Here is a 21,680-nt window from a genome sequence, read left to right as displayed (position 1 = left end):
AACTGAGTTAACACCTGAACTAACCTGGTTTACTCTTTTAGATTTGAAAGATGCCTTCTTGTCGGCGTTTGAACTAGGGACTCAGCCTCATTCATGCAAAGTCTCCTTTATTGAACAGAAACATCATGGTTTTATACTGTTACAAAGTATAACTTTAGCCGTTACAAGAACTTGGTTTCTTAATGTCAGAGATGATCGCCATCATCTCTGCTTAACTTCTCTTGCTAATCACCTATGCAAAAGGTAAACATAGTCTTGGTCTTGCAATCAGCCTCAATTAGTCTCCTGCCCCTGCCAGGGGCTATTCAGTTTATCTTTCTTAATGTCCCACATTAACTGATGACAAAAGACTCCTGCAGCTGCTGGATTTCACAGCCAACACCCTGCACTCTGACACCTTCTTTTGCCTCCCTCTCTATGAAGCCAGCCAGAAAATGTTTGCTTATGAATGGGAAAATCCCAAAAGCAGATGCAAAACTCAGCTCACTTGGATGGTGTTGCCTCAAGGATTCAAGAACAGCCCCACCCTATTTGGGGATCAACTAGCAAAAGACCTGGAATCCTGGGAAGCCCCCTCTGAAGAAGGGAAGCTATTGCAATATGTTAATGACATCCTAATAGCTACCCGTGATGCCTGATGGTTTTTGTCCTTTTTCTTTATACTCTTTTTATACCCTTTTTATACATTTTATACCCTTTCCCATTCCCTGTACCTTTCATTCCCTGTACCTTTGCCCTACATGTTTATAACCCTTGTACTCTGATATTTAGCCTAGTTCAGGGTTCTCTGAGGAAGACAAAACATCCCTACTATCTCAGAACTAAAGGCACCAACCTTGGACAGAGCCTCCTCACTGGAACATGTTTTTGTAAACTAGATTGTAGCCTCATTTGGGGGGGGGGAAATTAGAATAGGGGGGCAATTACTTCAATTGCTAAATTTCTTATTGGGGGATTTTAGATAGATATGCTGATTTGTGAGGTCCATAAAATTGTATATGCGTTGTACCCGTGGGGGCTCCTCGGCGTGATTCCACCTTTGACGAGGGTGCACCTGGGATCCTATTAAAACCAAGTTAATACCCTTTTTCCCTATACTGCTGTGTCTGCATCTTATTTTTACCAGCTTTTAAGGCATCACCCAGACAGAAGAAGCCTGTGTACTCTGGACAGTAATTTTACTAAATTTCCTGGGGCTCCAAGGGTACAGGGTGTCCAAGAAAAAAGCTCAAGTAGTAAAACCAAAAGTAATTTATTTGGGCTATGAAATCAGTGCTGGGCAGCGAACTTTGGGACAAGACTGGAAAGAGGACATTTGCCAAACCCCGAAACCCCAAACTGTAAAGGAGCCACAGACTTTCTTGGGGATGACAGGATGGTGTAGGCTTTGGATCCTTAGTTATGGGGTCCTTGTGAATCCTTTGTATGAGCTCATCAAAAAGGAAAGCAGAGATCTTCAGTGGATGAAGGAGGCCATGAGGGCCTTCAAACAACTGAAGAACGCTCTGATGTCAGCTCCAGCTTTGGGACTTCCAGATGTGCGTAAACCATTTTTTCTGTTTTCTCACGAGAAACAGGGGATTGCCTTGGGAGTACTAGCACAAGACCTGGGCCCATATCGATGGGCAGTTGCTTATCTGTCTAAGCAACTAGATGCAGCAGCCAAAGGGTGGCCGGGGTGCCTCAGGGCTGTCGCAGCAGTCGTGCTAAACATCCAAGAGGCACGCAAGTTTACCTTGGGCCAGAAAATGACTGTGCTAGTGTCCCATACAGTGTCTGCAGTGCTGGAAGTGAAAGGCGGACACTGGCTTTCCCCACAGAGGTTCCTGAAATACCAAGCCATCACGGTGGAGCAGGACGATGTGGAAATAGTGGTCACTAACATTGTCAACCCAGCTTCTTTCCTCAGTGGAAACAACAGGGAGCAGGTATACCACGACTGCCTGGAAACTATTGAAGCCACATACTCCAGTTGTCCTGATGTAAAGGATGCACATTTGGATGATGCAGAGACCTGGTTTACCAATGGGAGCAGCTACGTCATCAGTGGAAAGCGACATGCAGGGTATGCAGTCACCACCAGCAAAAAGGTAATAGAATCTGGACCCCTACCAATAAACACTTCTGTTGCTGTTGAGCAGCTAGCAGAGTAATGAATGCATCGGTTCTCAGTGGTAAGAAGGAATGACCTTTATTGTTTTGATTTCATCACATTTATAGAGTTCTCAAAAGTCACCCAGATTGGTCAGTCAGAAGCCTTCCCCCAGGCCTGATTGGCCAGGCCTGCACTGCCCAAGTTCTGGAACACTGTTCCAAAACATCCAAACTTTATCTTTATTTACAAAACACAAGAAAACCTCTCATGGGAAAAACTGTGCTAGCCACACACTTCTGCCCAGAAAGCTGAAATAATTGCTTTAACCCATGCTTTGGAAATAGCAAAAGGAAAAAAGATAAACATTTATACAGACTCAAAGTATGCATTTGGAGTTGTACATGCACACGGAGCCATTTGGAAAGAAAGGGGACTGTTGAACTCACAAGGAGAAAACATTAAACATGCACAAGAGATAACCCGGCTGTTGGAAGCAGTCCAGCTACCTGAGAAAGTAGCAATCATACACATTAAGGCACACCAGAAAGTGAGCTGAGAATTGGAATAAGGAAATGATCTGGCAGACAGAGAGGCAAAGGAAGCAGCAAAAGGTGAGGTGACAACTGAATGGGCTTTAATTCCAGACAGCCAAATCTCCCAAAAAGGTAAGCCAACCTATAACAAAGAGGACAGAAAACTAATTGAAGATTAGGATGGGTCATGTAATGAAGAGGGTTGGGCTATTACTGCACAGAGGAGGTTGGTCATTCCCTCTCATTTAGTTTGGGCATTAGTAAGAGAAGAACACCAAAAGACACATTGGGGAATAGATGCCCTACACAAATATTTAATTGAAAAAATTTTTGCCAGAAATTTATATGCTACCATCACACAGGTAACCCGACAGCATGACCTTTGCCTCCAGACTAGCCCTAAAAATATCCCAAAACCAAAATTGGGCCAAATTGGGAAAGGGAATGGGCCTGGACAGCAGTGGCAAATTGACTTCTCGGAACTCCCAAGAAAAGGGGGGTATCGGTACTTGTTGGTATACACAGATACCTTTTCAGGATGGCCAGAAGCCTTTCCCACTTGAACTGCCAAAGCCCGGGAGGTAACCAAGGTATTGCTACAAGAAATAATACAACGCTGTGGCGTTCCAGCCATGATGTCCTCAGATAGAGGACCACATTTCATCTCAAAGGTGGTAAAACAAGTTAGCCATCATTTAGGCATAGACTGGGAGCTTCACACCCCATACCACCCACAGTCAAGTGGTCAGGTGGAGAAAATGAACCACCTAATCAAACAGCAAATTTCAAGATTTGTAGCAACGTGGGGTTTTAGGATTCCATGTGCTCCTTTGTCCCTCTGCTTTGTATACCATTGGTTCATTTTGAAATATGCATTCTGCTGTACCCGAAATCTATTGGTGGGTTCCCTATGCCTGTCTTCCCTTCAGACTCCCCGGGACTGGCTCTGGGGGAGACAGTCCTTCCCCTTCCTTTCCCTTTATAAGTCGATGTCCGGATCAGCTTGAGGTCTCCTCTCTGGGCTGGCAGCCCCTATCCCGTTCCTGCTTCCCTCCCCTTCTCCTTTCCCTGTGACCCTCTCCCCCATACCCCAAATAAACCTCCCTGCCAGAACAGAGATGGAGTCCAGTTCTTTTCTTAGCCTCACTATATTCCTGCTTGAATTGATGTGGTTTGGAGACTGACGCCATGCTGCAGAACCTCGGAGGCCACCCGCCCCAGATCCGGTGGAATTACACTAACAAGGGACCCCGGTCCAGGGGGGAGCCAGCCTGTGCCACCCTCCCGGACCGTGATACATCAAAGATTGGGGCAAGAAGCCAATTTAACATGGCTCAAATCTCTTCCAATTGCATTATTACGAATCCGAACTAAACCCAGAACCAAAGAAATATTAAGTCCTTTTGAAATGCTCTATGGGAGACCATACGGAGTACAGAAAGGACTATCCACCCAAGTTGGGGAGGAAACACTGACTGCCTATATGGTGGCCTTGAGCAAGCAATTCAGGAAAATTGAAAACCATGTGGCAGGAACTTGGAGTCAGGGCCTAGACAGCCCAGTACACGACATTCAACCTGGAGATTATGTTAAGTCTCTTACAGAGAAAACTTTGGAGCCACAGTGGGAAGGACCATTTCAAGTACTCCTTACCACATTCATTGCGATCAAAATCAAAGAACAGAACGCCTGGATTCATCATACCCAAGTGAAGAAGGCTCCAGAGACCCCTTGGAAAGTGGCTTCTAACGATAATGAACTGAAATTGAAATTTACCCAGGTAAAAGGAATTCGATTAGAAAAGTTACTCTCATTGGTGTTCTCACAATTATATGTGGAAAGCTGGCTTCTAGAGAAGGGACACGCAGATGTAGATAGATTGCTTCTTAACAAGCCGCTTCTTAACAATAGCCATATTCAGCCAACTATTAATTAGATACCTTCGTCCAATCAGCGATCTAAGGTCACCACGACTTTCTGCAACATAGAAGTCGTGGGGGCTGTCTAGAATGCATTAATTGGTAACAAATATGTAGAAATCAGGCACTATAGGTAAACATAGATACATGTTAAGGCAAGTAGCCAAACTTAGGGCGTGGAAGTATATAACCAATAGTATTGTATGATTACAGAATATGCATGAGTTAGTTAACTACACTATAAAACTGTATGCTGTAAATCAATAAACTGAAGCTTGTGGTAAATTCATATTGGATTGTCAAGCCTCCGTTTCTCAGCAATTATAACTATACTTCAAGGAAAAGAAGGTACTTTTAGCCAGGGCGATACTGAATGGCCTTGGTCACAAGCCTTCATAGGGTGTTCCAGCTTTCAGGGAGACTACCCTACAGATAGCCGTCCAGATTTGGCTATAATTGTAATGCATGATGATGAAATTTACCACCCACCTGAATGGGTTTGGAATCGAGATGAGTGGATCATAACTCTGCCTGGTATCATTAATGAAAGAATTCCAGGTGGGATGCAAGAAAATAGAACCTGGTTTCCAATATAAAAGCCTTTATTTTAGTTTTTGGCAATATTTTAAATTTAAATTTGGCATTTAAAATCCACTCTAGTATGGGGCCAGATGGTTGATAAGAAATGGCAAACTGTAAATTTAGAATCATGCATTACACGAGAACAACAAGGGTTTATCTGTGAGAGTAACACAATCAATGCAAAAGACATATGTTTAGATGTTGAGCAAAGCATTTGTCACTTTGAAGTTCACCCGGATACTAGTCAGAGAACAGTACTTGTATATATTGGTCAGGGCTGTGTTTGCTTAAAAACAATTTGTGTTTCTATAAAAATAGATAATGACAACATTACTTTGGATGTTAAGAATCATTTTAATTTTTGTATTTGGAATTTTGTGAAGATTATTGGGTGTGACTTTTTGTATTTGGCACCAGTTGTATCCCATCAATTGATAAAGTCCAATTACACAATGTATCATGAATTATCATCAACACCTATTGGGATGAACCTTACGTTAGTAAGACAATTAGTAGAGCATCAAGACTTAATTAACATCTTAAAAGGAATTCAAAACAGTGGGAAGAAAACTTTAATAACCATTCACCATGATGCAGAGGAAATAAGCAGTCTTTCAAAGGGCAAGACAGGATGAGGATCATCACTGGTGGGACATGCTTTTTGGATGGTCACCCACTGCAACTAGTATTCTTAATATATTATGTCACCCCATAATTGTTTTACTAATTTTGGTAGGTATTAGTCTTGTGTTATCTGTTATATTACTTGTTTGGAATTATAGTGTTGCATTCGCCTGCCCGGGAAATCTGCCCAGCTCTCAGCCAGAGCACTTGCTGTATGGCTCAGAGGTGCAGCCACGGGCAGTCAGCTCCGGCGCCGCCGGCTGACACCTCCTGCAACCATGGGTCTTTCACAGTGAGGTGAGCACTGCCTCTGGTGAGCAGCTGGCACAGCGCGTTGGTAACGGGACAGAGAGCAAAAGGTTGCGGGAGAGGTTTCCCCTTTGGAGCAGAGCGGCGAGAGAATGCACGACACCCAGTCTGCGGTCTTCCAGGGAGATTTATTAAGGGTCTTCGGATGAGGGTCTGAGGGCGGTGAGAAGGGACGGAGAGATGGGGACAGGCGAGGTCTGGAAGTCCAGAGGCTGGGAGCCTCGAACAGATGTTGTCAGGGGATTATAAGGGGGGGGAAACAGGGAGTGGCCAATTTCGAAGGGCCAGCCAGGAGAGTCCGAGGGGAGAAAGAAGGGGGTACAAACCAATAGGTTTATAATAGGGGAGGGTACAATTTTTAAATGAACCAATCATATACACAACTTAGGGGAACAAAGGAGAAGCTTCCAGAAAACAATCCATATAAGAAAAGGGGGCGGGGGAGAGTGCAGGAACAATCCATAGGCTGCCACATTATAGGATGTTAAAGAGGCTATCCATTTTAACCACTTTATCGAATGTACATGGAAAGGCATTGAGAGATACTTATCGCAGAAGCTTGCTAGAAGAAGAATCCATTTACTAGTAAAAGAATTTACAAATTTTATAGAAAAAGGGGGACTGATTTAGGGGGGCTAGAATTTATTAATTTAGGAGAACTAGAAGTTAGATAATAATAATAATTTTGAACTGATTTAGAAGGCCAGAGATTGGATAATGATTTACTAAGATTTGCTTGCTGAAGACAATGTATTATTCGCTTAATGATTTTGTGCCTACCTAGTATCGGGGAGGATAGAGAGAAGAGAGCCAAATAATTGAGAAAAACTACTGAGTGTGACCGAACATCCTGCTCTCAGACCCCAGAACTGGTACAAGTTAGTTCTAAGGCTTGGACTTGGACCAAGAACCAAGGGAGCTTGTGCAAGGGAACAGGGTGAAGAGTTCATCCTGAGGAAGACTCCTGATTTTTCCCTCATTAATCATTTGGGACCCTTGCCCACGATTAATCTGTGACACTGCGCTTGTGCCAGCATATTTAAATGAACGTTGAACTCATTATAATACGAAGCGGGTATAGGTAATGAATATGTAACTTTGTGTAACATTATGCATATGTAACCTGTAACCTAATATAAACCAAATGAAGTGCTGCTGACAGTGTGCATGCTTTTGGAGGGGCTACCTCCCATGCACCCCAGCTGGAATAAACACATACCTACTTCATAACTATTTGAGTTTTGGAGTCAATTCCATGCCTCAACTCTGCTACAGATACTAGTAAAGAACTGTTATTCCTTTACCCAAACCTCTGCCTAGAAGCCCTTGATTTCAAAATTAAAATAATTTGGAGGGAAGGAAGATCATATTCTCTGTTCTAAGGGAGGGTTCCACCTCTCTTATCAGGCACCTGTCTTTCACACCAAGACAGGGGGCTTCCCAGGATTCCAGGTCTTTTGCTAGTTTATCCCCAAAGAGGGTAGGGCTGTTCTTGAGTCCTTGAGACAACATCGTCCAAGTGAACTGAGTTTTGTGTCCGCTTTTGGGATTTTCCCATTCGAACGCGAATATTTTCTGGCTGGCTTCATGGAGAAGGAGGCAAAAGAAGGCATCTTTCAAATCTAAAAGAGCAAACCAGGTCAGTTCAGGTGTTAGCTCAGTTAATAGTGTGTAGGGGTTTGACACCACAGGATGGAGGTCCTCAGTTATTTTGTTTACTGCCCTTAAATTTTGTACCACCCGATATGAGCCATCAGGTTTGCAAACTGGTAAAATGGGGGTGTTGAAATCAGATTTGCACTCTCTCAACAGCCCTAGCTGTAAAAAGTTTTCAATCACTGGGCTAATTCCTTCCTTGTCTTCTTTTTTAAGGGGGTATTGTTTAACTCTGACTGGTTGTTTCCCTTCTTTCAACTTAATTTGTATTGGGGGTGCATTTTTAGCGCTTCCAAGTACATTTGTTGCCCATACCCCAGGGAATACTTGATTCATAATTTCTTCACTAATTTCTCCCTCAGCCTCTGTGGTTGTTAGCATTAAACATAATACCTCAACATATTGTTGATCATTTACCTCCAGAGTAATTTCCCCATGTTTGAATGAAATGGTTGCTTGTAACTGTTCCAACAGATCTCTGCCCAAAAGGGCTTTTGAAGATCTGGGCATGTCTAAAAACTTGTGAATATCCCATTGCTTTCCCAGTTTATACTTTAAAGGTTTGCAAAAATATGCTTTTCAGATTGGCCTGTTGCCCCTTGAACCATGATATAATCATCCCCCACTGGCATTAAAGCTTTATTTAAAACCGAATATGTTGCCCCCGTGTCCACCAAAAATTCTATTTCTTTTTCCCCTAGCTTAATTTATAACCAGTGGATCCACTAGGGTGGAGTCCTCCGGTCTTCTTCAGTCTTCTTTCACGTGTGCAATGACTCCTTCTTGGCCTTGTCTTCCTTGCTGGTTGTTCTGCTTTCTTTTTGGACATTGGTTCTTCCAATGACCAAATTCGTTACAGTTAGCACACTGATCTTTACCAAACCTAGGTGGGCCTTGTCTGGGTGGTCCCTGTCTGGGTGGTTCTGGCTCATGTTTTCCATTTCTTTCTTCTACTATTGCTACTAACTTTCTCTTTCCTTGTTTGTACCCCTCTTCTCGATAACTAAATACTCTCCATGCTTCATTTAATAAGGTCTCTAAGTTTCTCGCATCTGCCCCCTGACGCTTCTGAAGCTTGTGTCTAATGCCCCCTGTAGACTGCCCCAAAAACAGATTTACTAGTAGCTGTATTCCTACATCAGATTCAGGATCTAATGTAGTGTGGCCACTCATGGCGTGTCTCAGGCAATCTAGGAAGTCAGATGGTGACTCGGAAGGACCCTGTCTAAATGCATATAAGGCTGACCCATTTATGATTTTAGGAATGGCCCTTTCCATTTTCTTTGCTACCCATTCCTGGTAATCTTTTAGTCTTTGCCTTTCTGCTGACCTGTTTGGATCCCAGTGTGGGTCTTGAAGTGGGAAATAATCTTTTATATCTTGTTGTTGTGTTTTATAAAAATCCTTTGCCAAATCCCCTGCTGTTTTTAAAATTAATTGTTTTTCAGTTTCAGTTAACGCATCCAATAGCAAATGCATATCACTCCAATCCGGATTGTGCTGTTTAATTATAAATCGCAAGCTTTTAGCGGTACTTACTGGATCAGTTGGATAATTTTTGGCCACTTTTTCCCATGCGTCTAGGTCGATTGTAGAAAAAGGTACCTTAATTAGCACTGCTTCTCCATCTGGTCCCACTGCTTGCCTTAGGGGTGCTTGTAGCGCCTCTCTCCTGGTCCGAGATGCGATAAGGCTGCCTGGGCAAGAGGGAGTTGGAGTCAATGTTCCTTCCGAGTCCACATCTTCCTGTCTCCTAGGGGGAGGCTTAAGCAGATTGGTTAAATCCTGTTCTTGCATTTCTTGGTAAACCTTATCTGATTTTATACATTGCTCTCCAATGCTGCAAGAGGAGCAGCACCTCTTAATTTTTCCCCTTTTGTTTTTGTCTTCCTTTTCAAGGGCTAATACCATAGGGTCAATGGGAGGTCTAATCCCACAATCTCTTTGCCATTCAGGGTGATTTCGAAGGGAGAAAAGATATCAGCATAAGAGACCTCACCCCATTTTCCTTCCCGTCTTAAAAATATTAACTGTAATAGTGTGTTATATTCTAAAGACCCATGTGGAGGCCATCTAATTCCATCATCTAGCTAGTACAAAGGCCACCACTGAGTTGAAAATTTGATAAGAGTTCTTTTATCTTCTGTACCTCCACTCCCTGCAATTTCCTTCCAGTGTGCTAAAACACAGCCAAGTGGAGTAGTTTTAGGAACTTTGCTTTGCCCAGTTCCCATCTTATCTACTTCCTTCTCTTGGTTTTATCTCTCTTCCAGGCAAACTCTTTTCATACTGCCTTACTGTTTTTTCCCAATTTTCCTCCTGCACTGACTAGATTTCAGGAACTAAATGACTCTTTCCACACACTAAGGCAATAACAACTGCTTCTGACCACTCTGTCACAATAGTAAGTACGTCTCTTTTGTTAAGGTCTCTGCTTTTTATTTCAGCTATTCTATGTCGAGCTTGAATTTCAGAATCCTCACACCCTGGACACCACATTGATCTCAAATGAAAAACACAATACCACTTTTTGTGACATTCAGCACACCCACTCAATGCGCAAACCTTACAATAATTATGTTTACATTCAGGACAAAAAGGTATTTTTGGCATCAGGCAAGCATCTCATTAATTTCAATCAAAGCCAAGCTGCTATGAGAGAGAGAGGAAAAAAAGGTCAAGATAAACTTTTATAATGCTCCAACTTTATTTTCTTTAAACCTGCCCAGTCGTTCTCTGACAGGTCAGTAAAAAAATAATATCTCCTAACTCTGCAAGCCTGAAAACCTGACACTGTGTTAAAACCCCCTAATCATTCTGTGGCGCAGCTGCTGTACTACATCCACATAAAGCCAAAGGTCTGGGGGCTATGCTCTTTTGATCTAGCCACTCAAAAAAAACCAGTGTCTTCTAACTGGCTGCAGTGTAAAGTTTTCCTTTATTCACTTACCACTACAATTTCAATCAACTGCATACACTCACCCAAAGCTTTATAACAACTTCAAACAATTACACACAACATACCCTCACTCTAACACAACAATAAACACTTATTACAACACAATAAACACTTTTACAACCACAACAACAAATTACAACAAAAATTCCAAAAACCCACACTAATTTGCCAAGGCTAATAATTCACAACCATACCCAAATATTCATTCCACCTTTATTAAACCACTTGCTTCATTTTGTACACACATACACACACAAACACAACACTGGTGTTAACAACTAGTTCAAACTAGTTTCCTTTGGGATTCACTCAATCCACCCCCAGGATCACTTGCGGCCGCCCCATCGGTCAGTGAATCCCCCCCTTGCCAGCTAAGGACAGCGAATTGCCTCACTGGTTCCTGGTTCCCCTAGCCGGTCGCTTGCAAGCTAAACCCAGTCAAGGACGACGCTGAGCACAGAGACGTCTCTCTGTGTCTTGCCAGCAGTCCTAGCCACGCGTATATGACTTACAGGCTTCCCTATACCCAAAGCAACATACCGTTTCTCCGCCGTATCAGATGGTCATTGCTTGCCCCTGCAGTGAGTGGCCGAGGAGCAGAGTTCCTCCAGGAAAATCCCTGGGCACGCTTAAGGATGTCAGCCCCTCAGTCGATCCTGCAGCCAGGCAAACCTTGTCCACCTGGGTTGCCAAAATGAGGATGGATTGACTCCACAACTCAAATAGTTATGAAGTAGGTATGTGTTTATTCCAGCTGGGGTGCATGGGGGGTAGCCCCTCCAAAGGCATGCACACCCTCAGCAGCACTTCACTAGGTTTATATTAGGTTACAGGTTACATATGCATAAAGTTACACAATGCTCCTATACATATTCATTACCTATCCCTGCTTCGTATTATAATGAGTTCAAAGTTCATTTAAATATGTTCCCGCAAGTGCAGTGTCACAGATTAATTGTGGGCGAGGGTCCCGAAGATGAAGTTAGTAGTCTTCCTCAGGATGAACTCTTCACCCTGTTCCCTTGTGCATGCTCCCTTGGTTCTTGGTCCAAGTCCAAGCCTTAGAACTAACTTGTACCAGTTCTGGGGTCTGAGAGCAGGATGTTCGGTCACACTCAGTAGTTTTTCTCAATTATTTGGCTCTCTTCTCTCTATCCTTCCCGATACTAGGTAGGCACAAAATCATTAAGCGAATAATACATTGTCTTCAGCAAGCAAATCTTAGTAAATCATTATCCAATCTCTGGCCTTCTAAATCAGTTCAAAAGTTATTATTATCCAGCTTCTAGTTCTCCTAAATTAATAAATTCTAGCCCCCCCTAAATCAAAGGGACAGTGTCAAAACCTCACCCACTTAGGAGGCACGTGAGCATTAACACCTGGCCCAAAACATATATTAATCCACTGGATTCTATACTTTTCGGCACAGCAGCAGCGGCAGGGGACCCTCACCACCCAGAAGACCAGATGGAGTGGAACAACAAGACATTGTTAGGACCCTCGGAAGGGTGATATGTTTCTATCTAACCCCTGTCACTCTCTCCCTGTCCCCCCACCCACAACTCTTTTTCTTTCTTTCTTTCTTTCTTTCTTTCTTTCTTTCTTTCTTTCTTTCTTTCTTTCTTTCTTTCTTTCTTTCTTTCTTTCTTTCTTTCTTTCTTTTCTGTTGTTTTGCCTGTTTTACTATTGAAAGGAATAAGGGAGTGTCTTTACAAAAAATCCCTTGGTAAGATAAGACCTGAATCTTCTGGTAAGATAGGATGGATACAGAGAGATAGAAGAAACAATGGGAAGGATTTCCAGAAGAATTCCACTGATTGACTCACCCAAGACTGTGTTAATAAACTACAAGAACAGAGACATAAGAAAAAGAAGAAAGGGGAGATGTGTATTAAGAGGTTCTGCATTTGGGGGGGATGTATATTACGCGGGGTCTACATTAGGTGTTCTGGGAAGTCTGTACCTCTTGAATACCTCAACTAATGGGGAGAGAGGGAACTTGCGGCTAAGAATTAGGATAAAAAGGAGGCTGCATCCTCCATCAATTTGAGAGAGATCCCATGGGAAACGCCCATGACCTTGAGGCATGGATTGACTCCACAACTCAAATAGTTATGAAGTAGATATGCATTTATTCCAGCTGGGGTGCATGGGGGATAGCCCCTCCAAAGGCATGCACACCTCAGCAGCACTTCACTAGGTTTATATTAGGTTACAGGTTACATATGCATAAAGTTACACAATGCTCCTATACATATTCATTACCTATCCCCGCTTCGTATTATAATGAGTTCAAAGTTCATTTAAATATGCTGGCGCAAGCAAAATGTCACTTAATTAATTGAGGTAGTGGTTGCTTGGGGTCGTGGGCAGGTTTGGGAGGAAGTAACTGGGGTATTCCTCGAGATGAACTCTTCGCCTTGTCTCCTTGCGCATGCTCTCTTGGTTCTTGGTCCAAATCCAAACCTTAGAACTAACTTAAACCAGTTCTGGGGTCCGAGAGCAAGATGTTCAGTCACACTCAGTAGTTTTTCTCAATTATTTGGCTTTCTTCTTTGTATCTTCCCTGTTACTAGGTAGGCACAAAATCATTAAGCAAATGATACATTTTCTTCCGCAAGCAGTTCTTAGTAAATCATTATCCAACTTCTAGCCTTCTAAATCAGTTCCAAAAAATTATTATCCAGCTTCTAGTCCCCTTAAATTAATAAATTCTAGCCCCTCCTAAATCAACCTCTCCCTTTATTCATGAATAAAGTTACAGGACTCCTCTGTCTCCTTTCTGGACATAAACCTCTGGTGTTTGTGGATTTATTTTCCTTACACTAGTAAATATATAAATTTTTTTGTACCAATATCTAACCTCTACTGGTTTTAATCATATTTTTGGATATATTTCGAACCTTTCTGGGTTCAATCCACTTTATTCACAAACTTAGTTTTCTCTGCTCTTTTGTGTTTAAACCAGTTTTTAACACCACGGGAGTCAGTTCTCCATGAACTTCTCCAGTGTGGTTCCAATCTCACGAGCAGCAGTCCTCCCAAAACTGCTGCAACATGAATTCTTCCCACAGGCAGACAGTCATCCCAAAACTGCTGTGGCATGGGTCACTTCCACAAGGTGCAATCCTCCAAGGGTGGGCTGCTCCAGCTTGGAATCAGGGGCCCCCTCTCTCCACCAGGTCTCCCACTGGGCCATAGCCTCCTCCAGGCATCCACCTGCTCCAGTGTGGGTACCTCCCCCACGGGCTGCGAGTGGATCTCTGCATCCCCCATGGATCCCCATGGGCTACAGGGGAACAACCTGCTTCACCATAGTCTTCACCATGGCCTGCAGAGGAAATTCAGCTCCGGTGCCTGGACCACCTCCTCCCCCTCCTTCTTCACTGATCATGGTGTCTCCGTGTTGTTTCCTGTTGCAGTGTGCTAGTAGAATTTAGGGTATGCATATTAGCACGAGCTGTATATGGGTTATGTTCTAGAAATCTCTCCCTAGCTGGGGTCTGTACCCTCCCCTGCTGTAAACTTATTGGTGTAACCCTTTTCCCCTCCTTATCTCCTCCCCTCTGGCTTTCCCTGGTTGGCTCTTCGGAGCTAACCGCTCCCCTCTTCCCTCTCCTCTTAACCCTCTGCAGGGCTTTGCTCTGGGCTCGCCTTCTCTGATTTCCTGTCCTTCAACTATCCCTTGCTGCAGCGCAGTCTCGCGATTCACGGGCGACCACCCCACGCCACACAGAGGCGGGCCGCCCGGGGCCGAAACACGCTGGGGGCACACGTGGCTGCAGCAAGCAGTGGAGCTGCTGGGGACGTGAATCGCTGTAGAGGTGCGGCGATAAAAGAAGTGTAGGATCGCAGTCTGTGATTTCCAGGGAATTTAAGGTCCACAGGTGAGGGTCCGGGGATGGTGAAGAAGGACGGAGAGGCAAGGGAGGATGCAGGGGCTGGAAATCCAAGATGGCGAACCCCGAATGAGGCTCTCGCAGAGGGTTAAGAGCAGAGGGAAGAGGGGCGTAGTTAGCTCCGAAAAGCCAATCAGGGAAAGCCAAAGGGGAGGAGCTAAGGAGGGGAGAAGGATACACTAATAAGCTTACAGCAGGGGATGGTACAGATTCCTGCTAGGGAGAAATTTCTGGAACATAAACCATATACAAAAATCCTATTAGCGCACTGCAACACAAAACCAACACAGTTTGTCCTCCTTGCCCGGGGAGAACATTACTTTTCGGAGTCTTACTGGAGGCATAGTTGTTTTGCACTCTGTGTGCTGAATTGATTTATAATCTGTTGTATTTGAATGTATTGGACCATATTTTCTTCCATAATTAATTAATTCTTGTGCCACCTCCCCCCAGGTCCAAACTTTGCTTCTTTCTCGATTACGTTTGGGGGTAATAGCTGCATCCATGCTGGCAGCAGCTCTTTCTCCTTTCATGAGGCTTTCTATTTTTCCTTTTAGCTTTCATAGCTTCAGGGAGGCCTCTGATACGAGGTATCATTCTTTCAGGATCTACAGGCATCATCATAGGGGATTCGCATTGTGGTATTAACTCCCTACCATGCATCATTTGTAAACAAGCACATTTTTGCACACTTCCTACAATTTGATTAACGTTTCCCACTATAGCCAGGGGATCTCCTCTCTCCAGGGAGTTGAGTCCATCAGCCCAACAAGCTGCTCTTTGGGTAAGAGACCAGGGATCACGGTTATCTCCTGTGGTCAGAAAGACCCCCACCCATCAGAACCCTTCTGCCTCTTTCTCTGATAACAGAATTTGGTCCCCCCCAGTAAGAGAGACTCTCCAAACATACTCAGTCTCAGATTCTTTAAGGGTTCTGCTATATTCCTTTTGAAATTTAGCCAATTCAGTAGCTGTATATGGGATTTCTTTCATGGTTATGTAAGGTGTGTCATCTTCCGAGCCCTTATATATGTACTCAGTTAAGGGACAAAGCAAGACTGGCAGCTTCTCTGATTACGCAAAGGTTCTAAGTCAGAGAGGGGGTATGTTTCTTAGATAGTTCCATCTCTGACTCCTTTTTTCCTTGTCGGGGTTTGACCCTGGCTAAATGCCAGGCACCTATGACATTTGCTCTCTCTGCTCTCCCCTGCCTCAGCTGTGCAGGAAAGGGAGGAAAAAAACTGTTAAACACACACACACACCAGACTCATGAGTTGAGATAAGGCACTGGTGGGAGGACACACTAAGAAAGAGAAAAACAGGCTGAAAACTTAGGGTTGCAAAGTGATTTATTACCCTAAAGAGAGTCAGAGGATAAATGAGAAGTAAAAATAGCTTTAAAGACACCATTTCTTCACTCACCCCCCTCCCTCTTCAGACACTGTTTCTCTGCTCACCCTCTCCCTCCTTCCAAGCAAGAGCATGGGAAGAGGGGGGTGGGAGTGACAGGGTAAGGGGTTTTTTCTTTGGTCAGTCAATCAGGGAGAGGGATCCTCTACTTAGCCATGGGGTCCCTCCCACAGGACACAGTCCTCTGAGAACTTCTTTGGCATGGGTCTAATCTCACAAGCAGCAGCCCACCCTAATCTGCTGCAACATGAGTTCTTGTCCATAAGGTGCAGACTTCCAAGCCGAGGCCAGGCTGTTTCCATCTCGGGAGCAAGGCCTTTCTCTGTCTTGCAAGGCCTCTGCAACTTTAACTCTCCTTATGGGACTCCCACTGGATCACAGCTTCCTCCAGGCATCCACCTGCTCTTCTGGCATGGGCACCTCCCCATGGGCTGTGGGTGGATCTCTGCACCCTCCGTGGACTCCATGGGCTGCAGGGGGACCACCTGCTCTCCCCATGGTCTTCACCACAGGTGGCAGAGGGTTTTCAGCTCCGGCGCCTGGAGCACCTCCTTCCCCACCTTCTTCACTGACCTTGGTGTCTCCATGTTGTTTTCTCTTTACATATTCTCACCTCTTCCTCCTCCTCCTTTAGCTAAAAAGAATTGCCTGTCTACTTTGTTTTGATTTCTTCTTAAATATGTTTTCACAGAGGCGTAACTAGCATCTCTAATTGGCCCAGGCTTGTCTAGCAGCATGTCCATCATCTTCAGAGCCATCAGAGATTGGCTCTGCTGGACATGGTGAAAGCTTCCAGAACATTCACACATGACACACAGGAGCCATCTTTGTACCCCACCCCACTCACTAGCAAAAACTGGACTAAGCAAAACCAACACATGAACACAGGGGTGCGTCTTCTCACGACCCTTCCGACACTTCTTCAGGTCTACCACAACAGCTTTTGAAGGGTTTAAATTTCTCTTAGATGCTAAAGGTACCTTTCTGATGTTCTGGGCTAAGCAAAACCATCACAGCTCACTAATGGAGCACACAGGCAGTAGGTCTTTCATTCCTTATCTCTTCCTGGAGGAGGTGGGAGTTAGCCTTTTGGTCCTTTATCTGCAGTTGTAATGCTTAAACCAAATCTTGTAAAGAAGCAACAATTTCTATATAAGCTTTTTGTTGGTGTTCTTTGTGTTCAACTGCAGCTAACACAGCAGCACCTAGGACAGAACAAACTACAGTTTTTCCTTTACTGTTTTTGAATTTCACCCCTGCACACAAGGTAGACATTTGATCAACAATCACTTGGATATCACACCAATTATTTCATGTCCACCCTGTTCCTGGCGGAGATGGTTTGGCACCAAATTCATCCAAGAAATTGACCAGAGTTTGTGCATTATGTTTCATGTTACCACAAAAACAGGGTAGATTTTTCCAGAGGGTACCTTGTGTAAGTTAATTTCTAAATCCATCCCTTCTCTCCAGAAAAATATTTTACAAAGTTACATCACAAAGGCAGAGTGATGTTTTCCAGGGCGTGCCTTGTATAAGTTACAGCAAATTTTCAAATTCACTCCTTCAGCCTGGAAAGGCACCTTATATAAATTTCATAAAAGACACACACACAAAGTGATCTTTCCTGAGGGGAACCTTGTTTAAATTATTTTCCAGTGTTCCATTCCTTACACCTCAGGAACACCTTATTTTAAACACTTAACCATAGTAATACACCTCACTTTTGAAGGGCACCTTGAATTAATTTCATCAAAAAGCAAACAGTAACAATGTGCACATTACTTAAAAAAAAAAAAGAAGAAAAGTCAAAAGGGTACCTTACTTTGTTAATCTAAAACAAAATGATCAATCATAAAAATCAGTAATTTATTGATTTTTTGGAACCAGCGCTGAGAAAAACGAAGTTCACTCTCTGGCTAGAATTTGAAAAGTTTAATAAAGGACAATAGGGGACAAAGGCAATAAAGCAAAAGTAACAGCACTGGGTGCTTAGCCTTAGCCAGAGGCACACTTGTTACTGGTGGTGACATTCCGTACATACCCTTCCTATTGCATTAGTCAAATATGTATTCATAAACAATTTTACATATTCAAACATTTCCCCAAATTAGTTTGCATGTTCCAGGAACTTTTTAGCATGGCCCCTCCTCTGATCTGCTTTTTTAGAGCATGCACAGTCCTCTTGGTTGTGGTCTAGGGGGTCCTGTATCACCCCCACTACAGCCCCCTGTTCTGTGGTTTCAGCAGGTAACAGTTGCTGATAGTTGAAATGTCAGCGGCAGGGGTCTTCGTCATGCCCGTTCCTCAGATGTTATTCAACCAAGCAGGTGGTTTAGTTATTTCAGTTATTGTAAGTTAGCCACAAGAACTCTAAAAAAAACATATCAGCTATTTCCCAACTATGTCTAAGTTAGCTACAAAAATAAAGGCATTAGCTATTATTACACAACTATATCTTTATAACAAAGCTACTTCTTTAAGAATTAACATTATACACATAGCATCCATTTTAATATTTGCAAAAAGCCGATACTATAATATGTGTTTATCACAAGCACTCTCATTTTAAGGGAACCGTGACCCGTGACGCCAAATTAAATGTTACAATCTGCTTAATTATAGAGGAGCAAAGAGAGCTCTCTGTGAACTGTGGAAAGAACTTCAGGGTAAAACATTCCCCGAAACGAGACTAAAACTCAAACAAAGCTGTATGTTGATACCAAAAAAAAACCAAAACCTATATTTTCACTTTATTAGCTGTAAAAGAGGCAAAGAGAGAGAAAAGGAAAAGTAGAGAAAAGTTGGAAAAAGTTAAGATTACTTTAAAAGCATAGGATAGCTTTCCAACCATATTTGCTACCTTTTTGCAGAGATGGGGAGGGGATGGGGAGGATTAAGCTGTTTTTGCCTTTTGGGGTTTTTTTTTGCTGTTCAAATTGGCTTTATCTGTGTTTTCCAGCCTGCTCGAGGCTGACAGCTTAGCTGGAATGCAGTCACCTGCCTTCTGAAAATCAGGCACAGTGCATGGTCCCTGCAGCTGACTCCAGTCCACTCATGTTGCTCACACCAGAGGATGCAGGAGCAGAGGAGGGTTACACAGGTCATGCATGTGTCACAGTAGGTGGCTGTTTTCCCCAGGCTGGCTGCATCGACTCACAACAGTTACTCTTCAAGTGCAATCTGATTTTTGAATGGTCCAAATAGGGCCATTTAAAGCAGTCATATCTCTAACAATTCCCATTCCTTGGAGTACATGAGTCGGTTTAGTGGTGTCCTCTCTCCCCTTGGAACACCATATTGCTTTAAATTCACCACCCTGGCAGGTTCTGGCAGCACAACAGGGTCCCACTCCAGGAGCCCACATAAAGCAGTTACAGATCGAGTGGCAAATCTCGCTTGTGAAGGGCCAAAGCAAAAGCGATCATTCAGTGTTTCAACAGTTTGCTCTGCCAGCACACCATTTCCCATGATATATTCTTTAATTGGGGAAAATTAACACCTGTGTGACAAATGGAATGTCTTCTCCTATCATTAAAATAACCTTAGCTTGAAGGGCAGGGGTGGAACTGCCCCCTGTCATGGTCCACTTATAAGCAGATGCATGATGGTTTGTACCAGCTATGATCTCGGAGTGCAAAATGAAAAGAAAGCACAAAATCCAACAAGTCAAGGGAGTTAAATTTCAATCCAAAGGGGAACTTTATTAATTTAGCCCGTAAAGTGGCCTGTGATAGAGAGAGAAAGAGAGAAAATTGGGAAAAGATGGGGAGGAAAGGGAAGGAAAGGGGACTATAGCTACCACCACAGGTCCACAGATGTCTGTTGTCTCTGGGGTCCCGGTCAGTAGGCGTTCCTTGGCCTCTTCAAAGATCGATGTGATCTTTCGGTGGGGAAGATCTTCGGAGTTCAGTCACTCCACAGCTGTCTTTTATGCTTAGTCCATACACCTGGTCCCTCCTTGCCACCCGCCTTTGCTCCCCCTTAATTCTTGTGGAGATTTGCCAATCTCCACTTGGCAGGGTCAAGGGAGGAGTGTCCGAGGCATGGTCGGCAGGTTTTTCACAATGGGTGTCAGGACGACGGGTGCAAAGCCTTCATCACATACCAGCTTTGGCAGGCACAAGGCCTTTGTTCTGTACCAACTCAGGCAGGTGCACAGCATTTGTTCTGTACCAGCTTTGGGTAGGTACAAAGCATTCTCTGTGTAAGTCCTGCACCTGTAGTTTCTGATGAGAAATGTTGTGACAGAACTTGATTCTTTGATTGACCCTTACACCCCCCAAGATACAGATCTGCAAAGTACCTTCATTAGGAGCAATATCACCATGTAATACAGTAACTTCTTCACCTGTATCCACCAGAGCTGACACATACAAAGTTCGTTCAGACTGCTATCATCAAATTACCAGAAATGGTTAAATAAGACCATGCTATAAGTTTGTCCCATACTTCTTTAAATTCTCAAGAAGTGTCATCTAAAGTGATCTGATGCAATGTTTGCGTTTTGTCCAAAATTGTCTGCAAATCTGTGTCTATTCATTTATTCAAATACAACTAATCTAATGCAAGTCTATTTTGCATGGCTAGTTGTGAGATGATCTTAATCTCAATTTGCTCTTATAGCATCTTATTGCACAGCGACTTTGCCATCCCAAGGGCAAAACTTTATGGGCACTGTGTTCATATATCCAATATCAACTTTGCCCTGGGGGCACTGGCCAACTCTTGGGCTATGGTCTTACTTTAGTTTGATTTTTATTTTACATATTAGCCCCCCTATAGGTCTAGAATTTTGGGCAGTTATTTTGAAGAAAAAGAAGAAAGACAGAATCTATAGTAATTCTAAGAGGAATGTTAATTCTTTTGGCTTTCTTGGGCTTTTCATCCCCCAGCGGGTTTCTTTGGGGTCAGGGATGGGGAGAATGGAGCACTGCCTCTGCTGTGTGCATGGCTGACCTTACTACAGGACTGGGATTGGAGCTCTGTGGAGCACTGCCTCTGCTATGTCCATGATTAAGAACACTACTGCAGCGCTGGGATGCTCTTGGGCTGCGGTGAGGAGCAGTTCACTGTCTCACCAGGGCAAGGCCTGACCTGCCCCCTCCCCACACACACCACACACACAGGCATCTTGAAGTGTCTCAGAGACATTAATCTTTTCAGTTTTGGCAGCCCACATCATGGCTCCAGATAGTGATCAGGACCACTGATATCTTTTCTTGGTTGTACTTTTTTCCTCACCTTGGTGGAATTTCTAGCAAACAGAGCAGAAAGGAAAGAGGAAAGTATAAATGATAACTAAGACTCTCGTACTGTTAGTTTTTTGCTTGTGATCTAATTAGGCTATCTTTTCCCCCCCTTTTTTTTCTAGTCCTTTATTTTACTCTCCGTAAATCTAGATTATCTGTCAATTCACAGAAAAAATATGCTCACAAGTATTAGCCACCCAAAAAAATCAACAGACATTCAGGATCTTTTCTATATGATTTTGCGAGCTCTTTCCAGGACCTCAAATGTGCTACTGAAAAATGGCACTTTTAACAATTCGCCTCCGTAGCTTGCTGAAGTGGGGTTTGAATTACCCATCCCCCTTTCCCTTTTTGGTGGGAATTCTAGCAGACAGAGGAGAAAGGAAAGAGGAAAGCATCATATGAACCATAACTGGTATTTTAAATTTAAATCATAGCCCAA

At 43.5% G+C, this 21,680-nt stretch overlaps 1 long non-coding RNA gene and 1 pseudogene across 1 annotated transcript in view; both read right to left on the bottom strand.

Moving 5' to 3' along the window:
* The window catches only part of LOC146425296 (uncharacterized), a 474,460-nt gene that overhangs the window by 409,404 nt on the left and 43,376 nt on the right, over positions 1 to 21,680 (bottom strand). The gene's annotated exons all lie outside the window — the stretch shown is intronic.
* Positions 14,837 to 21,680, bottom strand: part of LOC146425297 (uncharacterized) — a 31,580-nt pseudogene continuing 24,736 nt past the window's right edge.

Source organism: Lichenostomus cassidix, chromosome W, assembly GCF_008360975.1.
Source record: "Lichenostomus cassidix isolate B80296 chromosome W, HeHo_3.0, whole genome shotgun sequence".
NCBI lineage: Eukaryota > Metazoa > Chordata > Aves > Passeriformes > Meliphagidae > Lichenostomus > Lichenostomus cassidix.
This window is presented reverse-complemented; position numbering and strand designations above follow the sequence as displayed.